The sequence below is a fragment of the Garra rufa genome, unplaced genomic scaffold (genome assembly GCF_049309525.1).
Source record: "Garra rufa unplaced genomic scaffold, GarRuf1.0 hap1_unplaced_001, whole genome shotgun sequence".
Taxonomy (NCBI): domain Eukaryota; kingdom Metazoa; phylum Chordata; class Actinopteri; order Cypriniformes; family Cyprinidae; genus Garra; species Garra rufa.
The window spans coordinates 20,416,241-20,435,630 of NW_027394276.1; the positions used below are offsets into that span (position 1 = coordinate 20,416,241).

A 19,390-nucleotide genomic window follows, 5' to 3' on the forward strand; every position below is an offset into this window, starting at 1 on the left:
GCCGGTGACGGTCGTGACCTTTTTCTGCACCTACGTGGATGTGAACCGACAAGGTGGTAGCAAGCTATAAACTGCCGCACAAACAGTCTCCTGCCACGGGTTGCTGCACCGTGTTTCTACGGAACAGATTAGAGGTCAGAAGACTCTAGGTCCGACTCCTGGCTGGCTCGCTCTCTGCTTTTTGCGTAATGCAGTATGGTTTTGATGTCACGGGCTTGCCGAATTGTTGCCCTATTCCTACGTGCCAGCTGGGCTTTGAGGAAAAGTTGGACACGAAAAGAAATCCGAACTAGCCAATAATCAGCAATTTACCCGGTTAAAAGCGTGTCTCAGTTTCATCGTTAATCTCATGCTTTTTTCTTTTCTGAACCTTGACAGATCGGCAATAGGGTGTTTTTCCTTGAAATAACGGTTACAATGCAAGACCACGCTTGTTTTTTCTAATGCGTGGCGTGAGTATTTTTGGAAAAAATATTTTACCCGGACAAGGCTTCCACTGCCCAGTTCCCATATGGTCTAGCGGTCAGGATTCCTGGTTTTCACCCAGGCGGCCCGGGTTCGACTCCCGGTTTTGGAAGGCGGGCTCCTCTTTGCTTGCCTCTTCAAAACGGGCCACACGTCTTTTTGCGTCGAAAGCCATTTTTTGGCCAGCAGTCGAGCTGCAGAAACATAATAGGCAGAGGTTGTGACCCCACCGACCCGAGTGCTCTAAAATCTTAGTTTTTGCCGTTAAGTATACTGTCATATTAGCAGAAACATAAATAATACAGCTCCGGGTTACCCACGATAGACACCAAAGGTTTCTCCTCCATTTCTTGCAGTCTCCGGACTTTTTAAGCAACGGTAAACTTTCGTCACCACAACAGAAGACCCGCCTCCATTCATTCGATTGGACAATGGAAAAGAACGCGAATGACGTTGGGCATTTTTCCGCTCAGAGTTGATTTTTTTTTTCAACTTCAGGCGCTCAGAGCGCTCCTGCACAAACGTGAGGCGCCGGGGCGCATAAACAGCGCGCAGAACGCTCACTGCCAACAGAAAACCATTCAAAAAGGCGCCTCCAACTGCAAAAAAGCGTTCGGTGTGATCGCCGCCTAATCCAAATTTTTGCGTAATGCAGTTTAAAATCTTTTTTTTTTACACGGACAAGGCTTCCACTGACCAGTTCCCCTATGGTCTAGCGGTCAGGATTCCTGGATTTCACCCAGGCGGCCCGGGTTCGACTCCCGGTAAGGGAAGGCGAGCTCCTTTTTGCTACCAGTCAGGATTCCTGGATTTCACCCAGGCGGCCCGGGTTCGACTCCCGGTATTGGAAGGCGGGCTCCTCTTTGCTTGCCTCTTCAAAACGGGCCGCACGTTTTTCTGCATCGAAAGCCATTTTTTGGCCAGCAGTCGAGCTGCAGAAACATAAAAGGCCGAGGTTGTGACCCCACCGACCCGTGCCTTCGATAGCTCAGCTGGTAGAGCGGAGGACTGTAGGAGGAGCGTCGGCAATCCTTAGGTCGCTGGTTCGACTCCGGCTCGAAGGAGTTCGTTTTTCACGTGCCCACCTTTTTTGGGGGGGTTTGGCCTTCTGAAAGCGGCCAACAGAGCTTGATTTCAAAGTCTGCCGTTGGGAAGGGGGGCAAAAGCGAACTCTCTGACCGGGAATCGAACTCGGGCCGCGGCGGTGAGAGCGCCGAATCCTAACCACTAGACCACCAGGGAAGAGCATATCAAATGCTGGCCTGCTAATACCATGAGAACAAGCAGACAGCAATACAGGCTTCTGTCACGTCGAAAACCAACAAGTCGGGTGCAAGCACGAGGTCCCCCAGACGGTGGGCCAGTGGCGCAATGGATAACGCGTCTGACTACGGATCAGAAGACTCTAGGTCTGACTCCCGGCTGGCTCGCTCTCTGCTTTTTGCGTAATGCAGTATGGTTTTGATGTCACGGGCTTGCCGAATTGTTGCCCTATTCCTACGTGCCACCCGGGCTTTGAGGAAAAGTTGGACACGAAATGAAATCCGAACTAGCCAATAATCAGCAATTTACCCGGTTAAAAGCGTGTCTCAGTTTCATCGTTAATCTCATGCTTTTTTCTATTCTGAACCTTGACAGATCGGCAATAGGGTGTTTTTCCTTGAGATAACGGTTACAATGCAAGACCACGCTTGTTTTTTCGAATGCGTGGCGTAAGTATTTTTGGAATATTTTTTTCCACCCGGACAAGGCTTCCACTGACCAGTTCGCATATGGTCTAGCGGTCAGCATTCTTGGTTTTCACCCAGGCGGCCCGGGTTCGACTCCCGGTATTGGAAGGCGGGCTCCTCTTTGCTTGTCTCTTCAAAACGGGCCACATGTCTTTCTGTGTCGAAAGCCATTTTTTGGCCAGCAGTCGAGCTGCAGAAACATAATAGGCCGAGGTTGGGACCCCACAGACCCGTGCCTTCGATAGCTCAGCTGGTAGACGAACTTATTTAGGTTTAAATAAAAACACCAAACGCCTATTTTAGTTTTAAGCAACGACAAAAACAGCTGTCCTGTCAGTCAAATCAAAGGATTATAACGCGAGTGCTCTAAAATCTTAGTTTTTGCCGTTAAGTATACTGTCATATTAGCAGAAACATAAATAATACAGCTCCGGGTTACCCACGATAGACACCAAAGGTTTCTCCTCCATTTCTTGCAGTCTCCGGACTTTTTAAGCAACGGTAAACTTTCGTCACCACAACAGAAGACCCGCCTCCATTCATTCGATTGGACAATGGAAAAGAACGCGAATGACGTTGGGCATTTTTCCGCTCAGAGTTGATTTTTTTTTTCAACTTCAGGCGCTCAGAGCGCTCCTGCACAAACGTGAGGCGCCGGGGCGCATAAACAGCGCGCAGAACGCTCACTGCCAACAGAAAACCATTCAAAAAGGCGCCTCCAACTGCAAAAAAGCGTTCGGTGTGATCGCCGCCTAATCCAAATTTTTGCGTAATGCAGTTTAAAATCTTTTTTTTTTACACGGACAAGGCTTCCACTGACCAGTTCCCCTATGGTCTAGCGGTCAGGATTCCTGGATTTCACCCAGGCGGCCCGGGTTCGACTCCCGGTAAGGGAAGGCGAGCTCCTTTTTGCTACCAGTCAGGATTCCTGGATTTCACCCAGGCGGCCCGGGTTCGACTCCCGGTATTGGAAGGCGGGCTCCTCTTTGCTTGCCTCTTCAAAACGGGCCGCACGTTTTTCTGCATCGAAAGCCATTTTTTGGCCAGCAGTCGAGCTGCAGAAACATAAAAGGCCGAGGTTGTGACCCCACCGACCCGTGCCTTCGATAGCTCAGCTGGTAGAGCGGAGGACTGTAGGAGGAGCGTCGGCAATCCTTAGGTCGCTGGTTCGACTCCGGCTCGAAGGAGTTCGTTTTTCACGTGCCCACCTTTTTTGGGGGGGTTTGGCCTTCTGAAAGCGGCCAACAGAGCTTGATTTCAAAGTCTGCCGTTGGGAAGGGGGGCAAAAGCGAACTCTCTGACCGGGAATCGAACTCGGGCCGCGGCGGTGAGAGCGCCGAATCCTAACCACTAGACCACCAGGGAAGAGCATATCAAATGCTGGCCTGCTAATACCATGAGAACAAGCAGACAGCAATACAGGCTTCTGTCACGTCGAAAACCAACAAGTCGGGTGCAAGCACGAGGTCCCCCAGACGGTGGGCCAGTGGCGCAATGGATAACGCGTCTGACTACGGATCAGAAGACTCTAGGTCTGACTCCCGGCTGGCTCGCTCTCTGCTTTTTGCGTAATGCAGTATGGTTTTGATGTCACGGGCTTGCCGAATTGTTGCCCTATTCCTACGTGCCACCCGGGCTTTGAGGAAAAGTTGGACACGAAATGAAATCCGAACTAGCCAATAATCAGCAATTTACCCGGTTAAAAGCGTGTCTCAGTTTCATCGTTAATCTCATGCTTTTTTCTATTCTGAACCTTGACAGATCGGCAATAGGGTGTTTTTCCTTGAGATAACGGTTACAATGCAAGACCACGCTTGTTTTTTCGAATGCGTGGCGTAAGTATTTTTGGAATATTTTTTTCCACCCGGACAAGGCTTCCACTGACCAGTTCGCATATGGTCTAGCGGTCAGCATTCTTGGTTTTCACCCAGGCGGCCCGGGTTCGACTCCCGGTATTGGAAGGCGGGCTCCTCTTTGCTTGTCTCTTCAAAACGGGCCACATGTCTTTCTGTGTCGAAAGCCATTTTTTGGCCAGCAGTCGAGCTGCAGAAACATAATAGGCCGAGGTTGGGACCCCACAGACCCGTGCCTTCGATAGCTCAGCTGGTAGACGAACTTATTTAGGTTTAAATAAAAACACCAAACGCCTATTTTAGTTTTAAGCAACGACAAAAACAGCTGTCCTGTCAGTCAAATCAAAGGATTATAACGCGAGTGCTCTAAAATCTTAGTTTTTGCCGTTAAGTATACTGTCATATTAGCAGAAACATAAATAATACAGCTCCGGGTTACCCACGATAGACACCAAAGGTTTCTCCTCCATTTCTTGCAGTCTCCGGACTTTTTAAGCAACGGTAAACTTTCGTCACCACAACAGAAGACCCGCCTCTCCATTCATTCGATTGGACAATGGAAAAGAACGCGAATGACGTTGGGCATTTTTCCGCTCAGAGTTGATTTTTTTTTCAACTTCAGGCGCTCAGAGCGCTCCTGCACAAACGTGAGGCGCCGGGGCGCATAAACAGCGCGCAGAACGCTCACTGCCAACAGAAAACCATTCAAAAAGGCGCCTCCAACTGCAAAAACGCGTTCGGTGTGATCGCCGCCTAATCCAAATTTTTGCGTTATGCAGTTTAAAATCTTTTTTTTTTACACGGACAAGGCTTCCACTGACCAATTCCCCTATGGTCTAGCGGTCAGGGTTCCTGGTTTTCACCCAGGCGGCCTTGGTTTGACTCCCGGTAAGGGAAGGCGAGCTCCTTTTTGCTACCAGTCAGGATTCCTGGATTTCACCCAGGCGGCCCGGGTTCGACTCCCGGTAAGGGAAGGCGAGCTCCTTTTTGCTACCAGTCAGGATTCCTGTATTTCAACCAGGCGGCCCGGGTTCGACTCCCGGTATTGGAAGGCGGGCACCTCTTTGCTTGCCTCTTCAAAACGGGCCGCACGTCTTCCTGCATCGAAAGCCATTTTTTGGCCAGTAGTCGAGCTGCAGAAACATAAAAGGCCGAGGTTGTGACCCCACCGACCCGTGCCTTCGATATCTCAGCTGGTAGAGCGGAGGACTGTAGGAGGAGCGTCGGCAATCCTTAGGTCGCTGGTTCGACTCTGGCTCGAAGGAGTTCGTTTTTCACGTGCCCACCTTTTTTGGGGGGGTTTGGCCTTCTGAAAGCGGCCAACAGAGCTTGATTTCACAGTCTGCCGTTGGGGGGGGGGAGGCAAAAGCGCATTCCCTGACCGGGAACCGAACCCGGGCCGCGGCGGTGAGAGCGCCAAATCCTAACCACTAGACCACCAGGTGAAGAGCAAATCAAACACTGGCCTGCTAATACCATGAGAACAAGCAGACAGCAATACAGGCTTCTGTCACGTCGAAAACCAACAAGTCGGGTGCAAGCACGAGGTCCCCCAGACGGTGGGCCAGTGGCGCAATGGATAACGCGTCTGACTACGGATCAGAAGACTCTAGGTCTGACTCCTGGCTGGCTCGCTCTCTGCTTTTTGCGTAATGCAGTATGGTTTTGATGTCACGGGCTTGCCGAATTGTTGCCCTATTCCTACGTGCCACCCGGGCTTTGAGGAAAAGTTGGACACGAAATGAAATCCGAACTAGCCAATAATCAGCAATTTACCCGGTTAAAAGCGTGTCTCAGTTTCATCGTTAATCTCATGCTTTTTTCTATTCTGAACCTTGACAGATCGGCAATAGGGTGTTTTTCCTTGAGATAACGGTTACAATGCAAGACCACGCTTGTTTTTTCGAATGCGTGGCGTGAGTATTTTTGGAAAAAATTTTTTACCCGGACAAGGCTTCCACTGACCATTTCCCATATGGTCTAGCGGTCAGGATTCCTGGGTTCCTGGGTTCCCGGGTTCGACTCCCGGTATGGGAAGGCGGGCTCCTTTTTGCTACCAGTCAGGATTCCTGGTTTTCACCCAGGCGGCCAGGGTTCGACTCCCGGTATTGGAAGGCGGGCTCCTCTTAGCTTGTCTCTTCAAAACGGGCCACACGTCTTTCTGTGTCGAAAGCCATTTTTTGGCCAGCAGTCGAGCTGCAGAAACATAATAGGCCGAGGTTGGGACCCCACAGACCCGTGCCTTCGATAGCTCAGCTGGTAGACGAACTTATTTAGGTTTAAATAAAAACACCAAACGCCTATTTTAGTTTTAAGCAACGACAAAAACAGCTGTCCTGTCAGTCAAATCAAAGGATTATAACGCGAGTGCTCTAAAATCTTAGTTTTTGCCGTTAAGTATACTGACATATTAGCAGAAACATAAATAATACAGCTCCGGGTTACCCACGATAGACACCAAAGATTTCTCCTCCATTTCTTGCAGTCTCTGGACTTTTTAAGCAACGGTAAACTTTCGTCACCACAACAGAAGACCCGCCTCTCCATTCATTCGATTGGACAATGGAAAAGAACGCGAATGACGTTGGGCATTTTTCCGCTCAGAGTTGATTTTTTTTTTCAACTTCAGGCGCTCAGAGCGCTCCTGCACAAACGTGAGGCGCCGGGGCGCATAAACAGCGCGCAGAACGCTCACTGCCAACAGAAAACCATTCAAAAAGGCGCCTCCAACTGCAAAAACGCGTTCGGTGTGATCGCCGCCTAATCCAAATTTTTGCGTAATGCAGTTTAAAATCTTTTTTTTTTACACGGACAAGGCTTCCACTGACCAATTCCCCTATGGTCTAGCGGTCAGGGTTCCTGGTTTTCACTCAGGCGGCCTTGGTTTGACTCCCGGTAAGGGAAGGCGAGCTCCTTTTTGCTACCAGTCAGGATTCCTGGATTTCACCCAGGCGGCCCGGGTTTGACTCCCGGTAAGGGAAGGCGAGCTCCTTTTTGTTACCAGTCAGGATTCCTGGATTTCACCCAGGCGGCCCGGGTTCGACTCCCGGTATTGGAAGGCGGGCTCCTCTTTGCTTGCCTCTTCAAAACGGGCCGCACGTTTTTCTGCATCGAAAGCCATTTTTTGGCCAGCAGTCGAGCTGCAGAAACATAAAAGGCCGAGGTTGTGACCCCACCGACCCGTGCCTTCGATAGCTCAGCTGGTAGAGCGGAGGACTGTAGGAGGAGCGTCGGCAATCCTTAGGTCGCTGGTTCGACTCCGGCTCGAAGGAGTTCGTTTTTCACGTGCCCACCTTTTTTGGGGGGGTTTGGCCTTCTGAAAGCGGCCAACAGAGCTTGATTTCACAGTCTGCCGTTGGGGGGGGAGGCAAAAGCGCATTCCCTGACCGGGAATCGAACCCGGGCCGCGGCGGTGAGAGCGCCGAATCCTAACCACTAGACCACCAGGGAAGAGACTATCAAACGCTGGCCTGCTAATACCATGAGAACAAACAGACAGCAATACAGGCTTCTGTCACGTCGAAAACCAAAAGATATCACTTACCACATAAACAGAGAGATGACTGTGCTGATGATGGTGAATGATGGAGAAATAACTGCGCTGATGCTGGCGAATGATTTACAGATCCAGAGTATCACCGAGAAGCAGCTGAACTTGTGTGGTAAGAAGCGCTCCCTCTGCATTATAACTTTACACAGAGCACATGGATCACAGTAATGAGACTTAAATGTCTGCGATACAAAACGGCAGATTCAACAAACCACATATTAAAAGCCGCTAGAGCTCCTAATTAAATATATATTTTTATCAATGTGCCAGCTATAGAGATGAGCAGCTCTGTGAAACAGCCAATCGGAGCAGAGCTCATTAATATTCATGAAGCTTCCAAAAAAGGCAATAACAGAGCATTTCATTCTAGGGACAAATCCTAGGGTTGTAAATGGTCCTGTAAAACCGTTTCTGGAGATTGTTTGCCCTTTCCTATGCCATATACCTTCTATGCAGATATCAAAGAACAAATTAAAATATTCTCTCAATGCATTTTATGGCAAATTTAAGTTGATAGAACCAGCTGACATCTTATCCTGACATTCTGAATATCAAGGATGGTGACACCCACCAACAAAAATGTTAAAAAAAAAATAAAAAAAAATCTCAATCATAACGATTCATAAGATTTTTAATCTGATATTTACATTTTTCAGAGACCACTCTGACCATACTCTCTTCTTCTATGTTGCTTAAATGCTACACAGAACGTTCATCAATGGTTTGGAGCATATGAAATAAACCATTACTCCACACCCGATTCACGCTCAGAAAAGAGTATCAAAGCTCATCATCGTAGTTTGGGAGACACTACACTTTTGAAACACATTTCTTAGTTAGAAACTATAGAAACGATCCCTGAAAGTATAGTCTTGACCTCCATTTTGCAAAACCAGCTTAGGCGAGTTCTGACACTTTGAGTCTCAGAGATGGTTACAACCTAACAACAGAGATGAGAAAAGTTACATTTGAAACATCATTAGAGTCCTAAAATTTTGTTTGTAATTTTAGTTGGATGCAGTTTTCATTGGCCCCCAAATTACACAGGCGAAACTGAGGCTCTCGCGTTGTGCGAGACTGTCAACCCGTCCCGTGGGTAGGGCTTAAAGCAGGCTTAGAGATTTCTTCTGTCAGTTTTGACCCAATCTGTTTTTGGGAAGCGCAGTTTGACCCAGCAGTGCGGGCCAACAACATGTTCTGTTTTGCCGCGTGAAGGCGGTTTAATGCTTTGGACAGCGTATGGTTGAGATGTGATTTTCCACCAATTTGGGGCACCTTTCTTATGGAAATCAAGGATGATTTCATGGGAAATGGCAAACTGGTGTAGCGTTTGGCTAATAAGCTAAAGCTACAAAGGATGTACCGGTGCCCCGTCGTCCGAGCAGAATCCACATTCGGCCGTAATCGGAGGTTACTACTAACGTTCGATTGTGTCTCATAGGGAGTTTGGCGCAGGGCCTCAGTGGAAAACAGGCCCTCGACGGCTGAAACAAAAGACGAAGAATGCATCCACATGCACATGAATCAGGAATGTTAAATAAAGAAACCCCGCCGGATGACGAGGTGGTCCAGTGGTTAAGGCGGTGGTAGGCTAATACATTGTGCTCGACATGCATTCGAAGCTTTAGCGCCACTGAGAGGCCACCGGACCAGACAGGCCCAACATGTTTACGATGGGTAACGGTGAGCTGCAATTGCGCTGCAGTTTAACGATACTTGTCTTGAGAACATATTGACAAAACAAAAAAACCTTCTGGCTCTGGCGCACTATCATCAGCAGACCGTTTTTTTGGCGAGGAAAAAAAAAACCTAAACGAAACAAGGCTATATTTCTCAACAAAACTCTAAGCCTCCAGAGAGACAAGCAAAAATTGCCAAAGATAACTGTATTTCAAGTCATCCTGGCGGGGTATTGGACAAAGTTTTCAACCAGCAATGATCGCGCCTCGGACAAACCTCATAGGCTACAATATTGCCTCTGCGAAAGAATGCCGGTGACGGTCGTGACCTTTTTCTGCACCTACGTGGATGTGAACCGACAAGGTGGTAGCAAGCTATAAACTGCCGCACAAACAGTCTCCTGCCACGGGTTGCTGCACCGTGTTTCTACGGAACAGATTAGAGGTCAGAAGACTCTAGGTCCGACTCCTGGCTGGCTCGCTCTCTGCTTTTTGCGTAATGCAGTATGGTTTTGATGTCACGGGCTTGCCGAATTGTTGCCCTATTCCTACGTGCCAGCTGGGCTTTGAGGAAAAGTTGGACACGAAAAGAAATCCGAACTAGCCAATAATCAGCAATTTACCCGGTTAAAAGCGTGTCTCAGTTTCATCGTTAATCTCATGCTTTTTTCTTTTCTGAACCTTGACAGATCGGCAATAGGGTGTTTTTCCTTGAAATAACGGTTACAATGCAAGACCACGCTTGTTTTTTCTAATGCGTGGCGTGAGTATTTTTGGAAAAAATATTTTACCCGGACAAGGCTTCCACTGCCCAGTTCCCATATGGTCTAGCGGTCAGGATTCCTGGTTTTCACCCAGGCGGCCCGGGTTCGACTCCCGGTTTTGGAAGGCGGGCTCCTCTTTGCTTGCCTCTTCAAAACGGGCCACACGTCTTTTTGCGTCGAAAGCCATTTTTTGGCCAGCAGTCGAGCTGCAGAAACATAATAGGCAGAGGTTGTGACCCCACCGACCCGAGTGCTCTAAAATCTTAGTTTTTGCCGTTAAGTATACTGTCATATTAGCAGAAACATAAATAATACAGCTCCGGGTTACCCACGATAGACACCAAAGGTTTCTCCTCCATTTCTTGCAGTCTCCGGACTTTTTAAGCAACGGTAAACTTTCGTCACCACAACAGAAGACCCGCCTCCATTCATTCGATTGGACAATGGAAAAGAACGCGAATGACGTTGGGCATTTTTCCGCTCAGAGTTGATTTTTTTTTTCAACTTCAGGCGCTCAGAGCGCTCCTGCACAAACGTGAGGCGCCGGGGCGCATAAACAGCGCGCAGAACGCTCACTGCCAACAGAAAACCATTCAAAAAGGCGCCTCCAACTGCAAAAAAGCGTTCGGTGTGATCGCCGCCTAATCCAAATTTTTGCGTAATGCAGTTTAAAATCTTTTTTTTTTACACGGACAAGGCTTCCACTGACCAGTTCCCCTATGGTCTAGCGGTCAGGATTCCTGGATTTCACCCAGGCGGCCCGGGTTCGACTCCCGGTAAGGGAAGGCGAGCTCCTTTTTGCTACCAGTCAGGATTCCTGGATTTCACCCAGGCGGCCCGGGTTCGACTCCCGGTATTGGAAGGCGGGCTCCTCTTTGCTTGCCTCTTCAAAACGGGCCGCACGTTTTTCTGCATCGAAAGCCATTTTTTGGCCAGCAGTCGAGCTGCAGAAACATAAAAGGCCGAGGTTGTGACCCCACCGACCCGTGCCTTCGATAGCTCAGCTGGTAGAGCGGAGGACTGTAGGAGGAGCGTCGGCAATCCTTAGGTCGCTGGTTCGACTCCGGCTCGAAGGAGTTCGTTTTTCACGTGCCCACCTTTTTTGGGGGGGTTTGGCCTTCTGAAAGCGGCCAACAGAGCTTGATTTCAAAGTCTGCCGTTGGGAAGGGGGGCAAAAGCGAACTCTCTGACCGGGAATCGAACTCGGGCCGCGGCGGTGAGAGCGCCGAATCCTAACCACTAGACCACCAGGGAAGAGCATATCAAATGCTGGCCTGCTAATACCATGAGAACAAGCAGACAGCAATACAGGCTTCTGTCACGTCGAAAACCAACAAGTCGGGTGCAAGCACGAGGTCCCCCAGACGGTGGGCCAGTGGCGCAATGGATAACGCGTCTGACTACGGATCAGAAGACTCTAGGTCTGACTCCCGGCTGGCTCGCTCTCTGCTTTTTGCGTAATGCAGTATGGTTTTGATGTCACGGGCTTGCCGAATTGTTGCCCTATTCCTACGTGCCACCCGGGCTTTGAGGAAAAGTTGGACACGAAATGAAATCCGAACTAGCCAATAATCAGCAATTTACCCGGTTAAAAGCGTGTCTCAGTTTCATCGTTAATCTCATGCTTTTTTCTATTCTGAACCTTGACAGATCGGCAATAGGGTGTTTTTCCTTGAGATAACGGTTACAATGCAAGACCACGCTTGTTTTTTCGAATGCGTGGCGTAAGTATTTTTGGAATATTTTTTTCCACCCGGACAAGGCTTCCACTGACCAGTTCGCATATGGTCTAGCGGTCAGCATTCTTGGTTTTCACCCAGGCGGCCCGGGTTCGACTCCCGGTATTGGAAGGCGGGCTCCTCTTTGCTTGTCTCTTCAAAACGGGCCACATGTCTTTCTGTGTCGAAAGCCATTTTTTGGCCAGCAGTCGAGCTGCAGAAACATAATAGGCCGAGGTTGGGACCCCACAGACCCGTGCCTTCGATAGCTCAGCTGGTAGACGAACTTATTTAGGTTTAAATAAAAACACCAAACGCCTATTTTAGTTTTAAGCAACGACAAAAACAGCTGTCCTGTCAGTCAAATCAAAGGATTATAACGCGAGTGCTCTAAAATCTTAGTTTTTGCCGTTAAGTATACTGTCATATTAGCAGAAACATAAATAATACAGCTCCGGGTTACCCACGATAGACACCAAAGGTTTCTCCTCCATTTCTTGCAGTCTCCGGACTTTTTAAGCAACGGTAAACTTTCGTCACCACAACAGAAGACCCGCCTCTCCATTCATTCGATTGGACAATGGAAAAGAACGCGAATGACGTTGGGCATTTTTCCGCTCAGAGTTGATTTTTTTTTCAACTTCAGGCGCTCAGAGCGCTCCTGCACAAACGTGAGGCGCCGGGGCGCATAAACAGCGCGCAGAACGCTCACTGCCAACAGAAAACCATTCAAAAAGGCGCCTCCAACTGCAAAAACGCGTTCGGTGTGATCGCCGCCTAATCCAAATTTTTGCGTTATGCAGTTTAAAATCTTTTTTTTTTACACGGACAAGGCTTCCACTGACCAATTCCCCTATGGTCTAGCGGTCAGGGTTCCTGGTTTTCACCCAGGCGGCCTTGGTTTGACTCCCGGTAAGGGAAGGCGAGCTCCTTTTTGCTACCAGTCAGGATTCCTGGATTTCACCCAGGCGGCCCGGGTTCGACTCCCGGTAAGGGAAGGCGAGCTCCTTTTTGCTACCAGTCAGGATTCCTGTATTTCAACCAGGCGGCCCGGGTTCGACTCCCGGTATTGGAAGGCGGGCACCTCTTTGCTTGCCTCTTCAAAACGGGCCGCACGTCTTCCTGCATCGAAAGCCATTTTTTGGCCAGTAGTCGAGCTGCAGAAACATAAAAGGCCGAGGTTGTGACCCCACCGACCCGTGCCTTCGATATCTCAGCTGGTAGAGCGGAGGACTGTAGGAGGAGCGTCGGCAATCCTTAGGTCGCTGGTTCGACTCTGGCTCGAAGGAGTTCGTTTTTCACGTGCCCACCTTTTTTGGGGGGGTTTGGCCTTCTGAAAGCGGCCAACAGAGCTTGATTTCACAGTCTGCCGTTGGGGGGGGGGAGGCAAAAGCGCATTCCCTGACCGGGAACCGAACCCGGGCCGCGGCGGTGAGAGCGCCAAATCCTAACCACTAGACCACCAGGTGAAGAGCAAATCAAACACTGGCCTGCTAATACCATGAGAACAAGCAGACAGCAATACAGGCTTCTGTCACGTCGAAAACCAACAAGTCGGGTGCAAGCACGAGGTCCCCCAGACGGTGGGCCAGTGGCGCAATGGATAACGCGTCTGACTACGGATCAGAAGACTCTAGGTCTGACTCCTGGCTGGCTCGCTCTCTGCTTTTTGCGTAATGCAGTATGGTTTTGATGTCACGGGCTTGCCGAATTGTTGCCCTATTCCTACGTGCCACCCGGGCTTTGAGGAAAAGTTGGACACGAAATGAAATCCGAACTAGCCAATAATCAGCAATTTACCCGGTTAAAAGCGTGTCTCAGTTTCATCGTTAATCTCATGCTTTTTTCTATTCTGAACCTTGACAGATCGGCAATAGGGTGTTTTTCCTTGAGATAACGGTTACAATGCAAGACCACGCTTGTTTTTTCGAATGCGTGGCGTGAGTATTTTTGGAAAAAATTTTTTACCCGGACAAGGCTTCCACTGACCATTTCCCATATGGTCTAGCGGTCAGGATTCCTGGGTTCCTGGGTTCCCGGGTTCGACTCCCGGTATGGGAAGGCGGGCTCCTTTTTGCTACCAGTCAGGATTCCTGGTTTTCACCCAGGCGGCCAGGGTTCGACTCCCGGTATTGGAAGGCGGGCTCCTCTTAGCTTGTCTCTTCAAAACGGGCCACACGTCTTTCTGTGTCGAAAGCCATTTTTTGGCCAGCAGTCGAGCTGCAGAAACATAATAGGCCGAGGTTGGGACCCCACAGACCCGTGCCTTCGATAGCTCAGCTGGTAGACGAACTTATTTAGGTTTAAATAAAAACACCAAACGCCTATTTTAGTTTTAAGCAACGACAAAAACAGCTGTCCTGTCAGTCAAATCAAAGGATTATAACGCGAGTGCTCTAAAATCTTAGTTTTTGCCGTTAAGTATACTGACATATTAGCAGAAACATAAATAATACAGCTCCGGGTTACCCACGATAGACACCAAAGATTTCTCCTCCATTTCTTGCAGTCTCTGGACTTTTTAAGCAACGGTAAACTTTCGTCACCACAACAGAAGACCCGCCTCTCCATTCATTCGATTGGACAATGGAAAAGAACGCGAATGACGTTGGGCATTTTTCCGCTCAGAGTTGATTTTTTTTTTCAACTTCAGGCGCTCAGAGCGCTCCTGCACAAACGTGAGGCGCCGGGGCGCATAAACAGCGCGCAGAACGCTCACTGCCAACAGAAAACCATTCAAAAAGGCGCCTCCAACTGCAAAAACGCGTTCGGTGTGATCGCCGCCTAATCCAAATTTTTGCGTAATGCAGTTTAAAATCTTTTTTTTTTACACGGACAAGGCTTCCACTGACCAATTCCCCTATGGTCTAGCGGTCAGGGTTCCTGGTTTTCACTCAGGCGGCCTTGGTTTGACTCCCGGTAAGGGAAGGCGAGCTCCTTTTTGCTACCAGTCAGGATTCCTGGATTTCACCCAGGCGGCCCGGGTTTGACTCCCGGTAAGGGAAGGCGAGCTCCTTTTTGTTACCAGTCAGGATTCCTGGATTTCACCCAGGCGGCCCGGGTTCGACTCCCGGTATTGGAAGGCGGGCTCCTCTTTGCTTGCCTCTTCAAAACGGGCCGCACGTTTTTCTGCATCGAAAGCCATTTTTTGGCCAGCAGTCGAGCTGCAGAAACATAAAAGGCCGAGGTTGTGACCCCACCGACCCGTGCCTTCGATAGCTCAGCTGGTAGAGCGGAGGACTGTAGGAGGAGCGTCGGCAATCCTTAGGTCGCTGGTTCGACTCCGGCTCGAAGGAGTTCGTTTTTCACGTGCCCACCTTTTTTGGGGGGGTTTGGCCTTCTGAAAGCGGCCAACAGAGCTTGATTTCACAGTCTGCCGTTGGGGGGGGAGGCAAAAGCGCATTCCCTGACCGGGAATCGAACCCGGGCCGCGGCGGTGAGAGCGCCGAATCCTAACCACTAGACCACCAGGGAAGAGACTATCAAACGCTGGCCTGCTAATACCATGAGAACAAACAGACAGCAATACAGGCTTCTGTCACGTCGAAAACCAAAAGATATCACTTACCACATAAACAGAGAGATGACTGTGCTGATGATGGTGAATGATGGAGAAATAACTGCGCTGATGCTGGCGAATGATTTACAGATCCAGAGTATCACCGAGAAGCAGCTGAACTTGTGTGGTAAGAAGCGCTCCCTCTGCATTATAACTTTACACAGAGCACATGGATCACAGTAATGAGACTTAAATGTCTGCGATACAAAACGGCAGATTCAACAAACCACATATTAAAAGCCGCTAGAGCTCCTAATTAAATATATATTTTTATCAATGTGCCAGCTATAGAGATGAGCAGCTCTGTGAAACAGCCAATCGGAGCAGAGCTCATTAATATTCATGAAGCTTCCAAAAAAGGCAATAACAGAGCATTTCATTCTAGGGACAAATCCTAGGGTTGTAAATGGTCCTGTAAAACCGTTTCTGGAGATTGTTTGCCCTTTCCTATGCCATATACCTTCTATGCAGATATCAAAGAACAAATTAAAATATTCTCTCAATGCATTTTATGGCAAATTTAAGTTGATAGAACCAGCTGACATCTTATCCTGACATTCTGAATATCAAGGATGGTGACACCCACCAACAAAAATGTTAAAAAAAAAATAAAAAAAAATCTCAATCATAACGATTCATAAGATTTTTAATCTGATATTTACATTTTTCAGAGACCACTCTGACCATACTCTCTTCTTCTATGTTGCTTAAATGCTACACAGAACGTTCATCAATGGTTTGGAGCATATGAAATAAACCATTACTCCACACCCGATTCACGCTCAGAAAAGAGTATCAAAGCTCATCATCGTAGTTTGGGAGACACTACACTTTTGAAACACATTTCTTAGTTAGAAACTATAGAAACGATCCCTGAAAGTATAGTCTTGACCTCCATTTTGCAAAACCAGCTTAGGCGAGTTCTGACACTTTGAGTCTCAGAGATGGTTACAACCTAACAACAGAGATGAGAAAAGTTACATTTGAAACATCATTAGAGTCCTAAAATTTTGTTTGTAATTTTAGTTGGATGCAGTTTTCATTGGCCCCCAAATTACACAGGCGAAACTGAGGCTCTCGCGTTGTGCGAGACTGTCAACCCGTCCCGTGGGTAGGGCTTAAAGCAGGCTTAGAGATTTCTTCTGTCAGTTTTGACCCAATCTGTTTTTGGGAAGCGCAGTTTGACCCAGCAGTGCGGGCCAACAACATGTTCTGTTTTGCCGCGTGAAGGCGGTTTAATGCTTTGGACAGCGTATGGTTGAGATGTGATTTTCCACCAATTTGGGGCACCTTTCTTATGGAAATCAAGGATGATTTCATGGGAAATGGCAAACTGGTGTAGCGTTTGGCTAATAAGCTAAAGCTACAAAGGATGTACCGGTGCCCCGTCGTCCGAGCAGAATCCACATTCGGCCGTAATCGGAGGTTACTACTAACGTTCGATTGTGTCTCATAGGGAGTTTGGCGCAGGGCCTCAGTGGAAAACAGGCCCTCGACGGCTGAAACAAAAGACGAAGAATGCATCCACATGCACATGAATCAGGAATGTTAAATAAAGAAACCCCGCCGGATGACGAGGTGGTCCAGTGGTTAAGGCGGTGGTAGGCTAATACATTGTGCTCGACATGCATTCGAAGCTTTAGCGCCACTGAGAGGCCACCGGACCAGACAGGCCCAACATGTTTACGATGGGTAACGGTGAGCTGCAATTGCGCTGCAGTTTAACGATACTTGTCTTGAGAACATATTGACAAAACAAAAAAACCTTCTGGCTCTGGCGCACTATCATCAGCAGACCGTTTTTTTGGCGAGGAAAAAAAAAACCTAAACGAAACAAGGCTATATTTCTCAACAAAACTCTAAGCCTCCAGAGAGACAAGCAAAAATTGCCAAAGATAACTGTATTTCAAGTCATCCTGGCGGGGTATTGGACAAAGTTTTCAACCAGCAATGATCGCGCCTCGGACAAACCTCATAGGCTACAATATTGCCTCTGCGAAAGAATGCCGGTGACGGTCGTGACCTTTTTCTGCACCTACGTGGATGTGAACCGACAAGGTGGTAGCAAGCTATAAACTGCCGCACAAACAGTCTCCTGCCACGGGTTGCTGCACCGTGTTTCTACGGAACAGATTAGAGGTCAGAAGACTCTAGGTCCGACTCCTGGCTGGCTCGCTCTCTGCTTTTTGCGTAATGCAGTATGGTTTTGATGTCACGGGCTTGCCGAATTGTTGCCCTATTCCTACGTGCCAGCTGGGCTTTGAGGAAAAGTTGGACACGAAAAGAAATCCGAACTAGCCAATAATCAGCAATTTACCCGGTTAAAAGCGTGTCTCAGTTTCATCGTTAATCTCATGCTTTTTTCTTTTCTGAACCTTGACAGATCGGCAATAGGGTGTTTTTCCTTGAAATAACGGTTACAATGCAAGACCACGCTTGTTTTTTCTAATGCGTGGCGTGAGTATTTTTGGAAAAAATATTTTACCCGGACAAGGCTTCCACTGCCCAGTTCCCATATGGTCTAGCGGTCAGGATTCCTGGTTTTCACCCAGGCGGCCCGGGTTCGACTCCCGGTTTTGGAAGGCGGGCTCCTCTTTGCTTGCCTCTTCAAAACGGGCCACACGTCTTTTTGCGTCGAAAGCCATTTTTTGGCCAGCAGTCGAGCTGCAGAAACATAATAGGCAGAGGTTGTGACCCCACCGACCCGAGTGCTCTAAAATCTTAGTTTTTGCCGTTAAGTATACTGTCATATTAGCAGAAACATAAATAATACAGCTCCGGGTTACCCACGATAGACACCAAAGGTTTCTCCTCCATTTCTTGCAGTCTCCGGACTTTTTAAGCAACGGTAAACTTTCGTCACCACAACAGAAGACCCGCCTCCATTCATTCGATTGGACAATGGAAAAGAACGCGAATGACGTTGGGCATTTTTCCGCTCAGAGTTGATTTTTTTTTTCAACTTCAGGCGCTCAGAGCGCTCCTGCACAAACGTGAGGCGCCGGGGCGCATAAACAGCGCGCAGAACGCTCACTGCCAACAGAAAACCATTCAAAAAGGCGCCTCCAACTGCAAAAAAGCGTTCGGTGTGATCGCCGCCTAATCCAAATTTTTGCGTAATGCAGTTTAAAATCTTTTTTTTTTACACGGACAAGGCTTCCACTGACCAGTTCCCCTATGGTCTAGCGGTCAGGATTCCTGGATTTCACCCAGGCGGCCCGGGTTCGACTCCCGGTAAGGGAAGGCGAGCTCCTTTTTGCTACCAGTCAGGATTCCTGGATTTCACCCAGGCGGCCCGGGTTCGACTCCCGGTATTGGAAGGCGGGCTCCTCTTTGCTTGCCTCTTCAAAACGGGCCGCACGTTTTTCTGCATCGAAAGCCATTTTTTGGCCAGCAGTCGAGCTGCAGAAACATAAAAGGCCGAGGTTGTGACCCCACCGACCCGTGCCTTCGATAGCTCAGCTGGTAGAGCGGAGGACTGTAGGAGGAGCGTCGGCAATCCTTAGGTCGCTGGTTCGACTCCGGCTCGAAGGAGTTCGTTTTTCACGTGCCCACCTTTTTTGGGGGGGTTTGGCCTTCTGAAAGCGGCCAACAGAGCTTGATTTCAAAGTCTGCCGTTGGGAAGGGGGGCAAAAGCGAACTCTCTGACCGGGAATCGAACTCGGGCCGCGGCGGTGAGAGCGCCGAATCCTAACCACTAGACCACCAGGGAAGAGCATATCAAATGCTGGCCTGCTAATACCATGAGAACAAGCAGACAGCAATACAGGCTTCTGTCACGTCGAAAACCAACAAGTCGGGTGCAAGCACGAGGTCCCCCAGACGGTGGGCCAGTGGCGCAATGGATAACGCGTCTGACTACGGATCAGAAGACTCTAGGTCTGACTCCCGGCTGGCTCGCTCTCTGCTTTTTGCGTAATGCAGTATGGTTTTGATGTCACGGGCTTGCCGAATTGTTGCCCTATTCCTACGTGCCACCCGGGCTTTGAGGAAAAGTTGGACACGAAATGAAATCCGAACTAGCCAATAATCAGCAATTTACCCGGTTAAAAGCGTGTCTCAGTTTCATCGT

General features: G+C 48.8%; 19 non-coding genes across 19 annotated transcripts; 13 read left to right on the forward strand and 6 right to left on the reverse strand.

Moving 5' to 3' along the window:
* Nucleotides 1-505: 505 nt before the first annotated feature.
* trnae-uuc (transfer RNA glutamic acid (anticodon UUC)) lies at nt 506-577 on the forward strand. Its single transcript has one exon. It is a non-coding gene; the product is annotated as a tRNA-Glu (tRNA).
* A 589-nt stretch (nt 578-1,166) lies between these two features.
* On the forward strand, nt 1,167-1,238 carry trnae-uuc (transfer RNA glutamic acid (anticodon UUC)). The gene has a single exon. It is a non-coding gene; the product is annotated as a tRNA-Glu (tRNA).
* A 204-nt stretch (nt 1,239-1,442) lies between these two features.
* trnay-gua (transfer RNA tyrosine (anticodon GUA)) lies at nt 1,443-1,529 on the forward strand. Its single transcript is given in 2 exon segments — nt 1,443-1,479; nt 1,494-1,529. It is a non-coding gene; the product is annotated as a tRNA-Tyr (tRNA).
* A 1,490-nt stretch (nt 1,530-3,019) lies between these two features.
* On the forward strand, nt 3,020-3,091 carry trnae-uuc (transfer RNA glutamic acid (anticodon UUC)). Its single transcript has one exon. It is a non-coding gene; the product is annotated as a tRNA-Glu (tRNA).
* Nucleotides 3,092-3,295: 204 nt separating this feature from the next.
* On the forward strand, nt 3,296-3,382 carry trnay-gua (transfer RNA tyrosine (anticodon GUA)). Its single transcript is given in 2 exon segments — nt 3,296-3,332; nt 3,347-3,382. It is a non-coding gene; the product is annotated as a tRNA-Tyr (tRNA).
* A 3,851-nt stretch (nt 3,383-7,233) lies between these two features.
* On the forward strand, nt 7,234-7,320 carry trnay-gua (transfer RNA tyrosine (anticodon GUA)). Its single transcript is given in 2 exon segments — nt 7,234-7,270; nt 7,285-7,320. It is a non-coding gene; the product is annotated as a tRNA-Tyr (tRNA).
* Nucleotides 7,321-7,426: 106 nt separating this feature from the next.
* On the reverse strand, nt 7,427-7,498 carry trnae-cuc (transfer RNA glutamic acid (anticodon CUC)). Its single transcript has one exon. It is a non-coding gene; the product is annotated as a tRNA-Glu (tRNA).
* Nucleotides 7,499-8,256: 758 nt separating this feature from the next.
* LOC141303726 (small nucleolar RNA U3) lies at nt 8,257-8,472 on the reverse strand. Its single transcript, XR_012343694.1, has one exon. It is a non-coding gene; the product is annotated as a small nucleolar RNA U3 (small nucleolar RNA).
* A 975-nt stretch (nt 8,473-9,447) lies between these two features.
* LOC141303761 (U4 spliceosomal RNA) lies at nt 9,448-9,588 on the reverse strand. The gene has a single exon (XR_012343728.1). It is a non-coding gene; the product is annotated as a U4 spliceosomal RNA (small nuclear RNA).
* A 505-nt stretch (nt 9,589-10,093) lies between these two features.
* Nucleotides 10,094-10,165, forward strand: trnae-uuc (transfer RNA glutamic acid (anticodon UUC)). The gene has a single exon. It is a non-coding gene; the product is annotated as a tRNA-Glu (tRNA).
* A 589-nt stretch (nt 10,166-10,754) lies between these two features.
* On the forward strand, nt 10,755-10,826 carry trnae-uuc (transfer RNA glutamic acid (anticodon UUC)). Its single transcript has one exon. It is a non-coding gene; the product is annotated as a tRNA-Glu (tRNA).
* A 204-nt stretch (nt 10,827-11,030) lies between these two features.
* Nucleotides 11,031-11,117, forward strand: trnay-gua (transfer RNA tyrosine (anticodon GUA)). The gene is given in 2 exon segments: nt 11,031-11,067; nt 11,082-11,117. It is a non-coding gene; the product is annotated as a tRNA-Tyr (tRNA).
* A 3,851-nt stretch (nt 11,118-14,968) lies between these two features.
* trnay-gua (transfer RNA tyrosine (anticodon GUA)) lies at nt 14,969-15,055 on the forward strand. The gene is given in 2 exon segments: nt 14,969-15,005; nt 15,020-15,055. It is a non-coding gene; the product is annotated as a tRNA-Tyr (tRNA).
* A 106-nt stretch (nt 15,056-15,161) lies between these two features.
* Nucleotides 15,162-15,233, reverse strand: trnae-cuc (transfer RNA glutamic acid (anticodon CUC)). The gene has a single exon. It is a non-coding gene; the product is annotated as a tRNA-Glu (tRNA).
* A 758-nt stretch (nt 15,234-15,991) lies between these two features.
* On the reverse strand, nt 15,992-16,207 carry LOC141303727 (small nucleolar RNA U3). Its single transcript, XR_012343695.1, has one exon. It is a non-coding gene; the product is annotated as a small nucleolar RNA U3 (small nucleolar RNA).
* A 975-nt stretch (nt 16,208-17,182) lies between these two features.
* LOC141303762 (U4 spliceosomal RNA) lies at nt 17,183-17,323 on the reverse strand. Its single transcript, XR_012343729.1, has one exon. It is a non-coding gene; the product is annotated as a U4 spliceosomal RNA (small nuclear RNA).
* A 505-nt stretch (nt 17,324-17,828) lies between these two features.
* trnae-uuc (transfer RNA glutamic acid (anticodon UUC)) lies at nt 17,829-17,900 on the forward strand. Its single transcript has one exon. It is a non-coding gene; the product is annotated as a tRNA-Glu (tRNA).
* A 589-nt stretch (nt 17,901-18,489) lies between these two features.
* Nucleotides 18,490-18,561, forward strand: trnae-uuc (transfer RNA glutamic acid (anticodon UUC)). The gene has a single exon. It is a non-coding gene; the product is annotated as a tRNA-Glu (tRNA).
* Nucleotides 18,562-18,765: 204 nt separating this feature from the next.
* trnay-gua (transfer RNA tyrosine (anticodon GUA)) lies at nt 18,766-18,852 on the forward strand. The gene is given in 2 exon segments: nt 18,766-18,802; nt 18,817-18,852. It is a non-coding gene; the product is annotated as a tRNA-Tyr (tRNA).
* The last annotated feature ends 538 nt before the right edge of the window (nt 18,853-19,390 follow it).